Source organism: Oncorhynchus tshawytscha, linkage group LG28 (assembly GCF_018296145.1).
Source record: "Oncorhynchus tshawytscha isolate Ot180627B linkage group LG28, Otsh_v2.0, whole genome shotgun sequence".
NCBI classification, from domain to species: domain Eukaryota; kingdom Metazoa; phylum Chordata; class Actinopteri; order Salmoniformes; family Salmonidae; genus Oncorhynchus; species Oncorhynchus tshawytscha.
Window position 1 is genome coordinate 9308619 of NC_056456.1, and position 18663 is coordinate 9327281.

Genomic DNA, 18663 nt, shown 5'->3' on the forward strand with positions numbered 1-18663 from the left:
TTGTGGTGGATGCTGCATTTAGTGATCGTCCCTCCCTGGGGTTTGGTGAGGCGGAATGGGCATTGTAGGGCTTAGAACGACTGTGTGTTATGCTTCCTGAGTGACTTTGTGTGCGTGCATGTGTGTGTGCATGTGTGTGTGCATGTGTGCGTGCAGGCGTGTATGCTATACGCCTCGTTTTTCTTCAACCAATTTCAGAATTCGATTTCCTGTCAACCACTTAAGTAACCATAACAGGAGCCTTTAGACCTCCCTGCCTGAGGCTGAGCTCAGCAGTGGCTGTAGCCGTGTTGTCAAAAACGGTATAAACTGTACTCTCTTGGCTGCATTCTCAAGGTATACTCATAGTACCTGTACATGCCTCCTCTTATTGCCCCGTGAAAGAGGGACTCAAACCAGGGACCTTATCCATATCAGACCCAAACATCCCACACAAACCCACCAAAGGGTTTAACCTGATTTGCATAGGTGGTGTAGTCAAGTGCTTAGTGCAGCGATGTGATCACTGGTCATAATACCTCCAAAGGAGTGGTGTACTGTACTGTACTGTACTGCACTGTACTGTACTGTACTGTAAGCCTACTCAGCTAAAAGGGGACACAGAAGAACAAGTGACATCTGCTCATTGACCGTGTGTGCCCTAAGAATAAAGCTAACAGATGGACTGGCAGGAAAACTTAGCACCAAATGGTATTAAAGTACATATAGGCCGGATTACAAGAGCGGAAAGGAAACAATTTATTCACACGCAACTAGGCCTTATATGCAGAATAGGCAAAAACCACAATATGGCTGTTCAATTGAAGTGGTGGCCTTATGGTAGACTGTAGCATATAATGCGGATTGGATAAATATGACTTTCCAATCAAACGGATTGGTCCAGAATACGATGCTGACCTTGTGATGTTTGTTACCATGGTAACCTAGGTTTGGTCAATCCCAGATTATCCCCTTTTAACCTGTTAACATCCCAGTGAAGAGGGAAGATGATATGCTGTTAGGAGTACAGATTTTAGGATGAATGAGATAAGTTATTGCACTCAAAATGATCCCAGATAGAGGTTAGCTGCTGGTGCCTTTTAGGTCAAGGCTCACAACGGGGTTAGTCAGTCCTTGGTAAAAAAAAATATATATATATATATTTATACATCTACAGTGCCTTGCATTGTATTCATCCCACTTGGCGTTTTTCCTATTTTGTTGCATTACAACCTGTCATTTAAAAGTATTGTTTATTTGGATTTCATGTAATGGACTTACACAAAATAGTCCAAATTGGTGAAGTGAAATGAAAAAATTCTTTAAAATAAATAGAGAAGCGGTGCGTGCATATGTATTCCCTTTGCTACGAAGCCCCTAAATAAGATCTGGTGCAACCAAATTACCTACAGAAGTCACATCATTTGTTAAATAATGTCAACCTGTGTGCAATCTAAGTGTCACATCATCTGTCACATGAGCTCAGTATATATACACCTGTTCTGAAAGGCCCCAGAGTCTGCAACACCACTAAGCAAGGGGCACCATCGAGCAAGTGGTACCATGAAGACCAAGGAGCTCTCCAAACAGGTCAGGGAAAAAGTTGTGGAGAAGTACAGATCAGGGTTGGGTTATAAAAAAATATCCAAAACTTTGAACATCCCACGGAGCACCATTAAATCCATTATTAAAAAATGGAAAGAATATGGCACCACAACAAACCTGCCAACAGAGGGCCGCCCACCAAAACTCACAGAGCAGCCAAAGAGGGCATTAATCAGAGAGGCAACAAAGAGACCAAAGATAACCCTGAAGGAGCTGCAAAGCTCCACAGCGGAGATTGGAGTATCTGTCCATAGGACCACTAAGCTGTACACTCCACAGAGCTGGGCATTATGGAAGAGTGGCCAGAAAAAAGCCATTGCTTAAAGAAGAAAATAAGCAAACACGTTTCGTGTTAACCAAAAGGCATGTGGGAGACTCCCCAAACATTTGGAAGAAGGTACTCTGGTCAGATGAGACAAAAATTTAGCTTTTTAGCCATCAAGGAAAACGCTATGTCTGGCGCAAACCCAAAACCACTCTTCATCCCCATGAAGCATGGTGGTGGCAGCATCATGCTGTGGGGATGTTTTTCATAGACAGGGCCTGGGAAACTGGTCAGAATTGAAGGAATGATGGATTGTGCTAAATACAGGGAAATTCTTGAGGGAAACCTGTTTCAGTCTTCCAGAGATTCGAGAACCCATCCAACTTGACCCATCCAACTTGGGACGGCGGTTCACCTTCCTGCAGGACAATGGCCCTAAGCATACCGCTAAAGCAACACTTGAGTGGTTTAAGGGGAAACATGTAAATGTCTTGGAATGGCCTAGTCAAAGCCCAGACCTCAATCCAATTGAGAAACTGTGGTATGACTTAAAGATTGCTGTGCACCAGTGGAACCCATCCAACTTGAGGGAGCTGGAGCAGTTTTGCCTTGAAGAATGGGCAAAAATCCCAGTGGCTAGATGTGCCAAGCTTATAGAGACATACCCCAAGAGACTTGCAGCAGTAATTGCTGCAGAAGGTGGCTCTACAAAGTATTGGCTTTGGGGGGTGAATAGTTATGCACGCTCACGTTTTCAGTTTTTTTGTCTTATTTCTTGTTTGTTTCACCCCACAAAATATTTAGCATCTTCAAAGTGGTAGACACGTTGTGTAAATCAAATGATACAAATCCCCCAAAGTCCATTTTAATTCCAGGTTGTAAGGCGAACAAAATAGGAATAATTTGAAGGGGGGTGAATACTTTCGCAAGCCACTGTATATATATACAGTATAAACACACTGCTGTTGGCTTGGTGGGTGGCCAAAACTCCCATTAGGTTTAGGTGGGCCACACCGGAAAAAGGTTCGGGAACCATTGCTGTTTTCAACAACCTGAAATGTTATCATAATTGTAAAGAGAAGTTTCTAATCATATACAGCTGTTCATGAACAATAAATCATTATCACAACATTCGCATTCAGACATAGGCGTATCCATACACACAAACCGAACACACACGCCCACACTAAAACACACTCTCACAGACAGAGAGAGATTATGCTAATTCCTGTGACTAAACATCACTTTCTTGGGGGATAAACAGCTTTAACAGAGAGAAACAGGCAAATCTCCCCCACCGACAACCAGAGACACACTTCAGTCCTGTCATCCTCCACATCCCTGCGATCTCTATCACTAAAACAGGCCCTTGGTCTGTCTAACTCTGTCTGTCTGTTCATTGGCTCATTAAGCAGCCTGATGGCTGAGACCTTGTCAGCTCGTGGGTCAATTACCATATCTGAGCCTGCCAGATACCTCCATACAAGCTGGGTGCAGTAGCTACAGTGCCTACTGTATGTTCTGCATATCTAGCTACATGCAACTCATGCAGATTATCATTTACTATGCAGTATTCCTACTGCCAGAAACCTGGATCCATGCTGGAGGCAGCACAGTACACGGAGCACCATTAAATAGAATACAGTATGTACTACATAATGTATTCTAGATAAGGACTGGCTACATGCAGTTCATGCGGATGCTGATGTGTTTGACAGTACTCCTACTGATTCAATGAGTAAAAGTAATCAGATAGACTAGTGAAAAATACTGTATATTAATAACATGTTTATGCAATATTCTGGTATGTTTGTGAAAATAGATGTATTCATCTGTCAACCCCCCCCACACACACACACACACATCCCTCCCTCTCTCTGGTTTCCACCAGTTACCACAGCCACAGAGTGAAAATGGCTATGTCGTAGAAATTCGTGAAAACTCAAATGTAATTTAAGGTTAGGGCAAGGCACAAGGTTAGCAGTGGGATCAAGGTTAGGGTTAAGGTGAGGTTTAAAATCACATTTTAAGAAGATAAATTGTTGAAATAGGCAGGGTTTATGACTTTGTGGCTGTGGTAACTAGTGACGAACCCTCTCTCTCTCTCTCCCTCCATGTTTTTAATAACCAAGATGGCGCCGGGCCCTGTCTCTCTCTGTCTCTGTCCCTCTCTCTATCACTGCCTCCCTCCCACCGGCGCCCTCCATTTTAGTTTTACAGTAGAGGCTCAGTCAGTCCTGTTCTGTTCTGCCTGTCTGTCGTGTCTCTCAGGGGAGTTAATGAGATGTCCAGGCTGAGCTGAGCGGCCGCCATACTCCTCAGAGCTCTCGTCTACATCCCAAATGGCACCCTATTGCCTATGTAGTGCACTACTGTTGACCAAAGCTCTATGGGCCCTTGTCAAAATGTCAGAAGTAGTGCATTATATAGGGAATAGGGTGCCATTTGTGAAGCAGGCCTCCCCTCATTCCTGAGCAAATGAACGATTAAAAACCCATCAAGCGAGCCACACAGTGAAACCTGAGATGCTTCTGACGGGAGCAACAGCAGCCAATTAGTGAAGTAGCTTCTGGAGGAGGGGAGAAGAGATAGAAGAAAGAACAATAGAAGCTCCCTGACAACAGAGACGGCCTTGATCATCTTCACTCACTTCCATGTCATTATTAAGACACATCAAGCTTTTCAGGAAGATGAGGACTATTTATCAGATAGGCACTGCAATAACCGAAAAGTCACTGGTTCGAATCCCCGAGCTTCCAATGTTGAAAAATCTGCCGTTCTGCCCCTGAGCAACAAAGTTTACCCCCAACATCAACAACTGCCCCCGGGGTGCCGATGACGTCTGTTCAGACAGCCCCCCCGCACCTCTCTGATTCAGAGGGGTTGGGTTAAATGCGGAAGACACATTTCGGTTGAATGCATTCAGTTGTGCAACTGACTAGGTATCCCCTTTCCTTTATTTGAAATGTGTAGGCAGAGCCTACTTCATTCAGTTGTGCTTTTGGCCTCTGCTGTCCAGATCATGCAGGCTAGATTTAGATTATTCTAATTGTAAAACCTCTGTCATCGATATTCTGTGTATTAATTCCTTGGTATAACATTTGTATGTTTACCCAGCTCCGTCCCTCCTGAGTACACACACTGTCATGGCGATGTAGACTGTCATGGTGACACCTGGCTAGGCCTGGTCACGTGATCCCTGTCCTCTCCTCTGAGATCTAATTATCCCTGGCGCTGCTGGCTACATGGTCTCGCATAAATTAAGAACCACACTGATGTCATTGTCGCCTGGTCCCAGATCTGTTTGTGCACTTGCCAACTCCATTGCTGTCATTGTCAAGGCAAACATGAGAGCAGGAGCAGACTGGCACCCAGGCTAACATCATTGTAACTGCAGGAAAAAAAACGGGAAAAAAAAAACGTAAATAATCATTAATGGTGCACTAAAGTGTATGATTATATTTAGATACCATGTGTTTGATGTATTTGACACCATTGCACTAATTTCGCTCCAGCCACTCCCACGAGCCCGTTCTCCCCAATTAAGGTGCCACCAACCTCCTGTGTCATGCACCCCATCTTGAGCAATTCTACTAGTAGCGAGCCATTCATTGCATTGGTTCCTGATGGAGATGAGAGATTTGTGACGCCAAAATGAGTTTTGCCTTGAGGGACAGAAAAGATGTGAATCGAATTGAAAGCCAAAGTAATGACGTAGAAAAACAGACATTGCGCTCGATGGTTCTGTCCTGTCTGTCAGTGAGAGGGAGACTGAAAGAGTGTTTGTGTGTGTGTGTGTGTGTGTGTGTGTGTGTGTGTGTGTGTGTGTGTGTGTGTGTGTGTGTGTGTGTGTGTGTGTGTGTGTGTGTGTGTGTGTGTGTGTGTGCATGAGTGTGTGTTGTTGCAGCCGCGCAAATGTGGGTTGCGTGCATGTCCGTGCTCTCTGTTGTTAATGTGTGTGTGTCCTTGCGGCTGTGTGCGTGCAGTGTGTGCGTGCCCGTACAGACTTGTGGGCAAGTGTGTGTGTGTGTGTGTCTGTGACAAATTAAAGAGCTGCCAAAGATAACAGACTGACAAATCACCCCCGTCCTCACAACGGCCAGACATCTCAGCCAGTCTGGTGCATACCAACTACCATCAGACTGAATAATGGTTATCATACTGTCTTTTGATGATAGACTAAAATGGTTCACAAAAATGGAGTGCACCGACATACAGTGAATCACATACATGAAGCAGGCAGGCAGACATCAAGGTATTCAATTACTTTGACCTAAGCGACTTTGAGCATGGTATGATCGCCGGTGCCAGGCACGCCGGATCCAGTATCTCAGAAACGTCCGCCCTCCTGGGCACGACAGTGTCTAGGGTTTCTCAAGAGCGGTGCGACAAACAAAAATCGAATCCAGTCTCAGTCCCGTGGGCGAAAACAGTTTGTTGATGAGAGAGGTCGAAGGAGAATGGCAAGAATCGTGCAAGCTAACATGGGGAGGGGCGACAAACAGAAAAAATAATGACGCAGTACAACAATGTTGTGAAGAACGGCATCTCGGGAACTCAAACATCGTTGGTCCTTGTCACGGATGGGCTATTACTGCAGACAACCACAATGGGTTCCACTCCTAACAGCTAAAATCAAGAAGAAGGGGCTCCAGTGGGCACGCGATCACCAACACTGGACAATTAAGGAGTGGAAAAGCGTTGCCTGGTCCGACGAATCCCGGTTCCTGTTGCATCATACTGATGGCAGAGTCAGGATTTGGCGTAAGCAGCATGAGTCCATGGACCGATCCTGCCTGGTGTCAACGGTACAGGCTGGTGGCGGTGGTGTACCACCATCAAATCTGCAGCAACTGCATGATGCCATCCCATCAGCATGGTCCAACATCCCCGTGGAACGTTTACCGACTTGTAGAATCCTAGCCCCTGAGAATTCAGGCTGTTCTGGAGGTAAAGGGGGGTCAAACCCAGTAGTAGATGGGTGTACCTAATAAACTTGTTGGTGAGTGTATACATAATTACACAATCATAAGCTTCCTATTCCATCTGTTTCTTATGGCTGCCTGAATAAATAATTAACTTAGGTTATTTAAGAACTCATAATGGTAAAATAGGAAATAGGAACTCAATGTTATTCATTAACTAATTAATAAGTGCTTATAGCATACTATATTTTGATGATTATGTAAAAAAATGTATGTTTATTTAATATGTAGTTGTAATAAGGCTATTATTGTAGCCTATATCATTGTAGCCTATATCAATGTTGGAAAAGATTTGTTTCATTTGGTTTTATATTCAGTTAGCACAGTTTTTTATTCATTCTTAAGATCTCATTTTAGAAGTGATGTTCTCTACCCTGATGGAATTACCACGTTTTCACCCGTGTTTGAAAATATCAATTCATAATCGCAATATCTGGCCCCAAAAAATTACAATTATATATACTCCCCCACCACTCTTGCAGGACCCAAATCGTCTCCATCCTTCTGACCTGTAGTCGTGAGAGGTGATGTTATGCAAATAGAGTCATAACCTTTGAAATCTGCCCAGCCCACACAGATAGGGATATGAAATAATCATGTACAGACAGACCAGTGTAGACAGCAGTAGCCATAATCCATAGCTGATAGTGATACAGTTGAGGTCAAAGCATTAACATGGACAGATTTAATCAAAACAAGTCATTACTGTCTGGATACTGATTAATTTTCTCTTTTCTTCTAGGTCTCGGCAGCCATCCAGGAGACATTAATGAGTTTACTAGCCTTACTCTTGAGCCAAAAAGGGATTCTCAATCAGAAAGAGGATTTTCTTTTCTTTGTACAACGGAAATAGCCTTGTTCTACAGCCCAAAAACCAAAGAAGCTTAATTCTCTTTCCCAACACTTTCCTTGCCCAAAACAACAGGCAAATTCATCCGCATTCTTTAGAACGTTCTCGAATATTCTTGCCAACCACAGCCTCCATTCCACGTCTGATGAGACAGTCTGCAAGTTTCTATCACGTCAGCCATCTTGTCACTCAATCTCCCTGCCCTTTATAACTTGTGTCAGTCGGTGACACAGCAGCAACAGCACCTCAGTGCGACCACTTCGCTACTTCCACTTCAGAGTGTTTCACAGTGGGCTTGCAAATCAACACATTAACATATACATTGCCTCTTCAACAGAGCTAGAGTAAAGATCTGATAGGAAGAATATTGCAAAATGAAGAGAAAAAAAAAATCCTAATGTAACAGTGGATAGAGAAAGAGGAGAGATAGTATAGTAGAAAGGGGAGGAGAGGGAGAAAGGGGAGAGAGGAAGAAGAGAGGGAGAGAGGAGAAAAAAAGGAGAGAGGAGGTGGAAGTGATAGAAAGAAGAGAGAGAGAAATAACAGGAGAGGAGAAAAGACAGGAGAAAAACATGAATGAAAGAACATGAAAGGACAGGGTGGAGAGGAGAAAAAAAGAGGGAAAAAACAGAGAGAGAAAGGTAGATAAAAGAGAGAGAAGTGGGATAGAGAGGTAAAGGAGAGGTATATATCGAAGCAGTGTGCATTATTAATCTGTGCTGATACATCACAATCTCTGATTCATCTGGTGAAGGGCATCAATCAAGTCACAACCCATCTCACAGCTTTCACTCATCCACAGTACACTCCAGGCCTCCACACTCCTCTACTCATTCTCTCCCCTGGTCTCCTCTCCTGTCTTCTAATCTACCAAGGAGGTCCTGTAAGAGCTGTGTATAAACAAAAAAAAGGTATTTTATGGTGTGCTTATAAACCCCATTTTTGGTTGAAGTACAGAGGTTCTGAGCATATAAACTACGTCTAAGATTCTGGTCGCTGGATCTGACTGGAAACAAACCTGAAAACTATTTGCTGCATGTACAGGAGAACTGACTACAGTGCCGTTGGGTTAACCTACATGGCAGTGGTCTTGTGATATACACTACCGTTCAAAAGTTTGGGGTCACTTAGAAATGTCCCTGTTTTTGAAAGAAAAGCCATTTTTTTTGTCCATCAAAATTACATCAAATTAATCATAAATACAGATAAGACATTGTTAATGTTGTAAATGACTATTGTAGTTGGAAATGTCAGATTTGTTATGGAATATCTACATAGGCGTACAGAGGCCCATTATCAGCAACCATCACTCCCATGTTCCAATGGCACGTTGTGTTAGCTAATCCAAGTTTATCATTTTAAAAGGCTAATTGATCATTAGAAAACCCTTTTGCAATTATGTTAGCACAGCTAAAAACTGTTGTTATGATTAAAGAGGCAATAAAACTGTCCTTCTTTAGACTAGTTGAGTATCCGGAGCAGCAGCATTTGTGGGTTCGTTTGCAGGCTCAAAATGGCCAGAAACAAAGACCTTTCTTCTGAAACTCGTCAGTCTATACTTGTTCTGAGAAATGAAGGCTATTCCATGCGAGAAATTGCCAAGAAACTGAAGATCTCGTACAACGCTGTGCACTACTCCCTTCACAGAACAAAACTGTCTCTAACCAGAATAGAAATAGGAGTGGGAGGCCCCGGTGCACAACTGAGCAAAAGGACAAGTACATAAGAGTGTCTAGTTTGACACCTCACAAGTCCTCAACTGGCAGCTTTATTAAATAGTACCCGCAAAACACAAGTCTCAACATCAACAATGAAGAGGTGACTCTGGGATGTGGCCTTCTAGGCAGAGTTGTGAAGAAAAAGCTATATCTCAGACTGGCCAATAAAAAGAAAGGATTAAGATGGGCAAAAGAACACAAACACTGGACAGAGGAATTCTGCCTAGAAAGGCCAGCATCCTGGAGTCCCCTCTTCACTGTTGACATTGAGACTGGTGTTTTGCGGGTACTATTTAATGAAGCTGCCAGTCCATTAAAAATATGCAGTTTCCAGCTACAATAGTCATTTACAACATTAACAATGTCTACACTGTATTTCTGATCAATTTTATGTTATTTTAATGGACCAAAAAAAATGTGTTTTTCTTTCAAAAAACAAGGACATTTCTAAGTGACCCCAAACTTGAATGGTAGTGTAATATGCCAAGAGCATGATGGCTACAATATTGAAAGATGCAACAAAAGATTCCTCTGAGTCTGGATGGTACTGTGGATAAACTGTTTAACAGACAAGTAACATCTTATTGTAGTCTTTTGACTCACACATCCTCACGCTGGTGCCCCTGACATGCACAAGTCCTGGGGTTGCAGGTAACCAGGAACATGGGCCTCTGACTAACCAGCAGCAGCCCACAGGACTTAAAGACACAACATGAGGAGGAAAAATAGAAATAGAAGCGTGTGATCAGCTGTTGTAAATCAATGCTTCCCGGCCAGGACCTGGGGAGACACAGCAGCAGGAAGTGCATTCTGACCTGAAATCCAACTTTCCACAGGGCTCACTCATCACTTCAACGTTGACATGATTTTGATGCGTGTCTGATGGAGCTGATGACGTGAACAGAGATTGAAGGCAAGTGATGGAGAGAAAACTCAAATTGGAAATGGATTACTGCAAATCCAATCCTATCTGTTTGGTATGTAGCGTGTTGCTTCTCAGGTTTCTTGCACAGGATTGGTTAATATTTTATACTGAAGACTACTGAGAACCAGGTCCACATTCTTCAGAACCAATCTAAGACCTAGGCCTACCCAGAGGCATTGGTTTCACCAGCTGTATCTGTCTACCCATAAAAAAAGTCACCAAAAAAACAATCTGGGAGAGAGATGGTTCATGGGAGAAAGCTCCTACTAGAAGTGCAGTACACAGAGTTCTAACATGTAATCTCACTGTAACTGTAAAAACAGTTCTCTGTATTACTGTCTGAGTAGGTTCACTTTGTGCGGCTGATGATATCTTCATCTTTTTACAGGGAAATGGAGAAAAAAAGATTGAGAAAAAAAATGCCTAAATATAGCTGGTCATAGTGTCTCATTTGCCAGATGTAAATATTTAGTAAACATCTATCAGTTTAAAATTCCAATCTAATTCAGAATATGAATGGGTGCATGGGTGTGAATTTGAACCAATTAGAGACGTGGAAAGTGGTTGGAATGAACACCAGCCTACATATGATGCCCCTCAAGGGATGAAGAGACCATCTGTTTAAAGAGAAAGGGGGGGAGAGAACAATTAAGCCTAAACTTGGATTTGATATGATAGGATCTATCCAAACTGCTGCCTGAAGGCCTGGTGGTTGCATTGTCTGCAAGGAATTAAAACACCAAGAAAAGCATGGTGGCTAGTTTAAGTATTCACGGTGCGCTTTTTTTTGTCAATGCAAGCACAGCCTGCGAAAATGTGTCAAGGTAAAACGATGCCAGCATTATATTTCAGAAGCATAGACGCTTCCTGAAAGTGTGGTCGCATTTTTCTGGCCTTATAGGATTTTTTAAATTGGTCAACACATCATATTAACGTGTGTAAAAAAAAATAAATCTGTGAATATTTCATGTTTTTTTTCCAACAATGCTAATGGGAAAAGCAGGTGCCTAATAGGCGAAGCGACCCAATAGTCTGTAGAGTAATCTAAATAGACTATCCGCCCCGCCACCTGGTGTCATGTCATCGCCCGATTTCTGGCAATTGGGTGAACTGACGCTCGATATATGCCTATAAAGGAAACAAAAAAAACTAGCATAATATAGGCGCGATTGGTTATTAAGAATAAATAAAGAATGCATACGATGACAGAAAGCACCGGCTGGTGTCAAAACAAACTGATGAGGAACAAAGGGGCGACATATCGCCAACCAGCGAGGGGTCCCTTATAAAGCCTCTCTGGTGAACAATGAGGCGCAGGAGAGAAGCTGGGTGGCAAGAATGCTTGGTACCGCCGTCGACAACCTGCAAATTATATTATTCTCAACCAGAAAACCCAAGCTCAACAGTTGCATGCAAAGTCTAAAGTAACCCAAAACAACACAAAGCATAGTATTATTGTTTGAAAGAGAAATTATCCAAATTGACCCATATGTTTTAAAATCGAGTCGGTAAACAGCAGCCGAGCACACGACAGCCAAACTGCCTACCGAGCTACACCGATCAGGGCGCGGTGTTTAATAATAAATAAAGGAAATGAATCCCTCGTGCATAAGGCAAAACAACCGATTTTTAATCGATTTCATATTTACCTTTATGGAGAAAGTGAGTGCTCCGTCTTGTTTTTGATCGGATAAATTAATGTGCATGGACTTGCAGCTGGCAGCTTCCCTTTAACCCCCGACAGAAATAATAATCCCATTTGACAGGAGAGATCCTCTGAAAGGTTAGATTTTTCAGAAGTGAACGCAAGCATCGCCGGCGTCCTCGGCTGTCCTCTCGTCTCCTCAGAAGCCTTGCACGACCACTATTCTGCGCCCGTGTTTGGGGGGACCATCTCCGGTCGAGCGCCTTTAGACACTGCTGGTTGTCAATTGATACTCACTGTCTTCCTCCTCAATGCCCTTCCTCCCTCCCTCCCTCCCTCCCTCTCTATACCCCCCCCTCCTGTTCGCTCTCTCACACACGGATGAGCTCCCCCTCCCTCCCATCATGACGTGATGGAGTCAAGATCTCCAATAGCAACCGCATCCCCCATCATCACCCACACCTTTTTTGTCATCTCAGTGGACCGCTGACTGGTGCTGAAGAGATGGTGCTGGTGCTGAGGTAGCCTGTCTACTGTAACTTGTATGTTAGAGTGAGCTCTTACATGTCATGATGGACTAGATGAGGTTATATAACAATAAGAACAAGGGAGAATATTCAGAACTTTAATTTAAGAATCATTAGGGTTACATTCATTGGAGCAGTATTTAAACTGTCTCATTAGAACAACTCACCTCTCCACTGCAAATCATCCGCAGCTCGTTTCTTTTTTTGTTGCAAAAGTAGGTCCTTTTGAACTATGAAAATATGCATAGAAGTAGCCTATGTGTTTTTATAGAATCGAACATTCAGAGTCAAATATATAACACTCAAACCTATAAACATATTGCCTTCATAAAAAAAGAGAGAATAAGTGTTGTCTTGTCTTGACACTGGGCCGGAGGAGATGCAGAGAACCAGGTGGATGTTGAAGCTCGTGAGGGAGGCGAATCTCGTTAACCCAGAAATAAAGTCTCGTGTAATTGGTCAGCTGCTCGATTAAGTTCTGGGTCCATACTTGTTGAGAAAGGGGATCAAGAGATGCTAGATCGAGGAACTGGAACCGGAACGAGGAGCTCCACCCTCTCTATCTTTGCAAATTTTCGGCTGAATGTCCCCTCCTCTTCCGAAATTCGAGAGACGCTAACACCTGCTAAATTGTGATTTGTCCAAATAACCAGAGACGAAAAACCCAAACACCGGAATTTACTGCTGCTCGTTAGCCCACGCATCCCATTCCTTCCCGACAGATTATACGATACCAGGCTTGTTTATGTAGATCTATCCACTAGAGGGAGCGCAAACCTTTCCCGACTTTAGCTGTTTACACGCATACAAACACGCACACAACCTTTCAATTCATGATATGAGTGAGATGCGGAGCACACACACATATTCAAACCTGTATGCCCTGACAAAGAATCAACCCAACCAAAACACACATTGTCTTTTCTCCATCATCTAGGCATAATCTGCTTTCACCAGACCAATTCTTTATATGTGTTTATCTCTTCACCTAACCATCATTTATCCATGTAGTCTCTTTAATGTCAGGGGCAGAAGGTAATTAGATGAAGAAGGGTTTAGGGGAGCCCTTCAATGCCATATTGCTATCTATCCAGTTCCTTCAGGTCTGCTAACACAGCAAGCTTGGGGGCTAGTGAAGATGGTAGGGGCTAGGGCAGGTGGTACCGGGTTGCTTTTTGGACCAGGTCTCTTGTCTGGCATGACTGAATATGACCATCTGAGCTGCTCTCGAACAAAGGAGGCTAAGCTGTATTTCCTTTGTTACTGCTGACACCTTGTGGGTGAAAAGAGAAGTACCACTGTAGTTACATCAGCTTCCCATATTGTCTTACATTAGTCAATAGTGCTGTACGTTCATAACGTATAATGAATCAAACAAATGTCATTCTAACACATGTAATGGAGAAACGTGTCTGCTCTATATATAATGTACGAAGTGTATACATATTGCCTATAAACAGAAACGTTTCATCAGAGGTCTTATATGGGTTGTTCCACGAAATGAGTCCCTTTTGCATCCATATTTTAAGTAGAAATTGTGCACCAATATTAATTTTAAAAGCCTGTTATATTAAATTAAGTCGTATTTAATAGAGACCACAAGGGAAATTCACTATTTTTGATTATTGTGGCATAGACAAAAGTGGTCTGTACGTTCTATGCGACTAGGAATACTTCAGCCCAATTAACTTCAAGATTTCTCCAAGTTTTCACCATCACTAACCACATTTCTATGCACAGTTTGTATGCGAGTAAAGTATTTTTTTTTGTGTTTTATTCCACATCCCCATATGCTGCTGCCAAGGCAGAATCTACTCTTCATGCAGTCCAATCACAATTACAAACAATAAAACAATACATAACATATTATTACACACTACTCTACCATAACATATCTACAATACAAAATAAATACAGCAAAATAACAATATTTAAAATGTATGTGTGTGCAGTGGAGGAAAAAGTACCCAATTGACATACTTGAGTAAGAGTATAGTTACCTTAATATAAAGGTACTCAGGTAAAAGTGAAAGTCACCCAGTAAAATACTACTTGAGTAAAAGTCTAAAAGTATTTGTTTCTAAATATACTTAAGTATCAAAAGTAAAAGTATAAATAATTTCAAATTCCTCATGCTAAGCAAAGCAGACGTCATCATTTTCATGTTTTGAAAATGTATGGATAGCCACAGGCACACTCCAATACTCAGACATCATTTACAAAAGATGCATTTGTGTTTAGTGAGTCCACCATATAAGAGGCAGTAGGGATGACCACTTGTTCTCTTCATTAGTGCGTGAATTTGACAATTGTCCTGTCCTGCTAAGCATTCAAAATGTAACAAGTACTTTTGGATGTCAGGGAAAATGTAAGGAATAAAAAGTACATTATTTTCATTAGGAATGTAGTGGAGTAAAAGTACAAGTTGTCAAAAATATAAATGCTTAAGTAAAGTACAGATACCCCAAAAAACGACTTAAGTAGTACTTTACACCGCCGTGGGCGTGTAGAGTGTGTGTTAGCATGTGTTTTTGAATGCTGTGTGTTTGTGTGTGTGTGTGTGTGTGTGCCTGCGTGTGTCTCTTCACAGTCCACGCTGTTCCATAAATTGTAGTTTTATCCGTTTTTTAAGTATTATTTTACTGCTTGACGTAGCTACATGATTTGGAATAGAGTTCAATGTATTCATGGCTTTATGTAGTACTTTGCATTTCCCATAGTCTGTTCTGGACTGTGAAGAAACCTCTGGTGGCATGTCTTGTGGGGTATGTATGGGTGTCTGAGCTGTGCGCTGGTCGCTTCAACAGACAGATCAGTGATTTTAACATGTCAATAACTCTCACAAAGACAAGCAGGCTCCACCCTGAGCCAGGAGAGTTGTTGGCTCTCCGTGTACATCTAAGGGCCAGCCGTACTGTTCTGTTATGGGCCAATTGTAATTTGCCTGTGTCCCTCTTTGTGGCACTTGACCATATGATTGGACAGTAGTCCAGGTGCGACAAAACTAGGGACAGAAGTACCTTTTTTTGATAGCAATGTCGAGAAAGCAGAGCTGCACTTTATTATGGACAGACTTCTCCCCATCTTAGCTACCGTTGCAGCAATATGTTTTGACCATCAAAGTTTACAATCTAGGGTTATTCCAAGCAGTACAGTCTCCTCAACTTGCTACTTATCCACATTATTCATTACATGATTTAGTTGAGGTTTAGGGTTTATAGTGAATCATTTTTCCCAAATACAATGCTTTTAGTTTTTTTTAGTTTTTATATTTAGGAACAACTTATTTATTGCCATTCTGAAACTGACTGCAACTTTTTTTAAGTGTTGCAATGATTTCACTTGCTGTGGTAGCTGATGTGTACAGCATACAGTACATAGACAGACAGGCTTTACTCAGTGCCAGTGGCAGGTCATTAGTGAAGATGGAATGAAGTAAAGGGTCCTAGGGAATGCCTGATTCTACCTGACTTATGTTGAAGAGACTTCCAATAAAGAACACCCTCTGTGTTCTGTTAGACAGGTAACTCTCGATCCACAATATAGGAAGGGATAGAAAGCCATAATACATACATTTCCCCAGCAGCAGATTATGATCGATAATGTCAAAAGCTGCACCGAAGTCTAACAAAACAGCTCCCACAAGCTTAGCAATTTCTCTCAGCCAATCATCAGTCATTTGTGTAGGCTAAGTGCCTCAGGCCTACATTTGGAATGCTTTTCCCTGTAAGCATGTTGAAAGTCTGTTGTTAATTTAGTTACTGTGAAATTACATTGTATCTGGTCAAACATCATTTTTTCCAAAAGTCTAGTCAGGGTTGGTAACAGACTGATTGGTCAGCTATTTGAGCCATGCTTTGCTATTCTTGGGTAGCAGAAGTACTTTTGCTTCCCTCCAGGCCTGAGGACACAAACTTTCCTGTGGGCTTAGATTGCCATCTCTTCAAAGTCATATCGTATAAAAAAAAAAAAAATCACAACAGCTGTGATGGAAATTGGAAGTTTCGGTGCAATTTTAGAAATGCCGACAGATAATTTGTTGGTTCAACATGGTGGGATCTTTCTATTTCGGTCAAATTAATTATGAGGGAAATGACGGTGGAAACGTCTTCATGCACAAATATTTATATAATAACCATCATATCGAAGTAAATTTGGAGTCACGCGATGATATGGTGAGTGGTCCTCCCAATACGACTCAGGAAACCATGTTGTTATTAAGCTACAGAGTTAAGTTATGAACTTCACAGGGTAGAGAGTGCACAGTGGTGAGCTTGATGCTGCTTTCCAATAGAGAGTTCTGGTGACATGATGATCAATGCTTGACTGCCTATGGTCTCATAAGTCTTCTCAAGTACCCCCATGACTCCCAGTACCACTGGTTGGGAAGCGCTGGGTTAGACAATCTGCACAGTCTACCCACACTGTGTCTGCAAGCTGTTGGCTAGATTGCAGGTGACAAGACCAGAGTAGGCACATTTGCTATTTATTTGTTTTTTTAATGAAAAACTATAGGTAGAGTTGAAAATGTGATGGAAACATATTGAACTTTAGATTTGTATTAGGTACATGAAAAAATTTCCAGAAAAAAGTACATATTGTGTGTACTACATCATCACGCACTGATTTTTATCCGCAACAAGTCCATTTCGTGGAAACACACCACTGGTGGGAAAATGTGCATATTTTCTTTTATGCGGATTGTAGAATATTCACATTAAAATCTATTGCCAAATGGATGAAAACCTAGCTACTGTAAAGCCCTAGTTAATTTGTTTTGCTTAAAAAAAGTATTTTCTGAAGATTATTTCATGTGATTAGTGATTCATTTGAAGGAAAACAAAAAAACTGTCCCTAATTTTAAAGTCAACCCTGTTACGTGAACTAACTTCTCGATTCAACATGGCAAAACTTCCTTTTTAAAACATGTTTTTCAAAAGGAACATTGAATATCTAATAGTCAAATCATTGTAAAATCACGTGAACTGGTTCAATTAAAAAACAAAACAGGTGTTTTGTGGTGGAAAACTGAATGGGTTCAAGCAGAACAAGTCAACCCTGTTACCCATAACAGACAGGTCAACCCTGTTACCCATAACAGACAGATCAACCCTGTTACCCATAACAGACAGATCAACCCTGTCACAATCAACCATGTTACTTCATTTAGACAATTACTATTGTCATTTTTGAATTAACCTCTTGAGATGGGAAAATGTTTTTTAATAAGCTAAACATTAGCTCTTCAAGACAGAATGTTAAAATTAGTTACACTATACCCAAAAGGGACTCATATACCGAGACTTGATGGAATGTATCACAAAATATCAGCCTCGTATTTTTTACTCAAGACGAAGGCCCTCTACAAAACAGTCCCGTCCCACAGCCACTGGTGGAGAGTCAGTCAGGCAAGTGAGACTACCTATAACAGTAACCTTCCAGGCTACTGCTGCTTCCTAAACGCGGTCTGAGCAGATATAGTGTGTCCAGTCATAAATGGAAACCCTAGCCCTTCTCCTAAGCCATAAGGGAGTCAGCAGGCTCGGGGGTGAATTCCATTCTAGATCAACTCAACTCAGGAGGTGAATGCAAATTCCCAATTCAATAAGTCCTTACTGACAGAATTTAACTTGAATATATTGTAACCCCAGGTGTCAGAAATAGGCCTATGGTGGAAACACCTTGTGTACCAGAGAGCTAGCTGCAGGAGCAACTAGCATATTGTTTGCCTCGGATTCCTTTTCTTTTTCTGCTTTCTAGGGGTTGACTGGACCAGATAGGTCTATGGGCAGAGAAGAGCATCAGCTACAGTATCCTGTTCAGTTCCACTAGATCTGCAGACGCCACAGGGGAGCAGGGAGTCAGGGACTGGGGGTTGTTGTTTCAGGCTGGGGTTTATTGACACTCCTGTGACCTCTCTAAAGTTCAACTCCATGGCCTCTGACCTTTCAAAGAAAACGGATACTAACTGTGAATTTAACAACAACAACGGTTTAACACTGAATAACAATAATAAATCACTAACATGAGGGATAGCCCCATAGCGATTAAACTGTTGGCAGTGGAAGCGCAGAGTAAAATATGGCAGTGTCATAAATGTGATGATCAATAATCATAATTTTCAATAGGCTAATGTGCAGTAGAGTCAAAAATAGATATTTTAC

The 18663-nt window shown here is 42.0% G+C and overlaps 1 protein-coding gene across 9 annotated transcripts in view; it reads right to left on the reverse strand.

Moving 5' to 3' along the window:
- Positions 1-12274, reverse strand: part of LOC112226651 (receptor-type tyrosine-protein phosphatase S-like) — a 101959-nt gene extending 89685 nt beyond the window's left edge. For 5 of the 9 annotated variants that reach the window (XM_024391107.2, XM_042307982.1, XM_042307983.1 and 2 more), the window contains exon 1: positions 11977-12273. The gene's annotated coding sequence lies outside the window, so the exon portion shown is untranslated. Of the gene's footprint in view, positions 1-11976 lie in introns of all 9 variants that reach the window. The other 4 variants (XM_042307986.1, XM_042307985.1, XM_042307980.1 and 1 more) reach the window with 2 other exon arrangements.
- Between the last annotated feature and the right edge of the window lie 6389 nt (positions 12275-18663).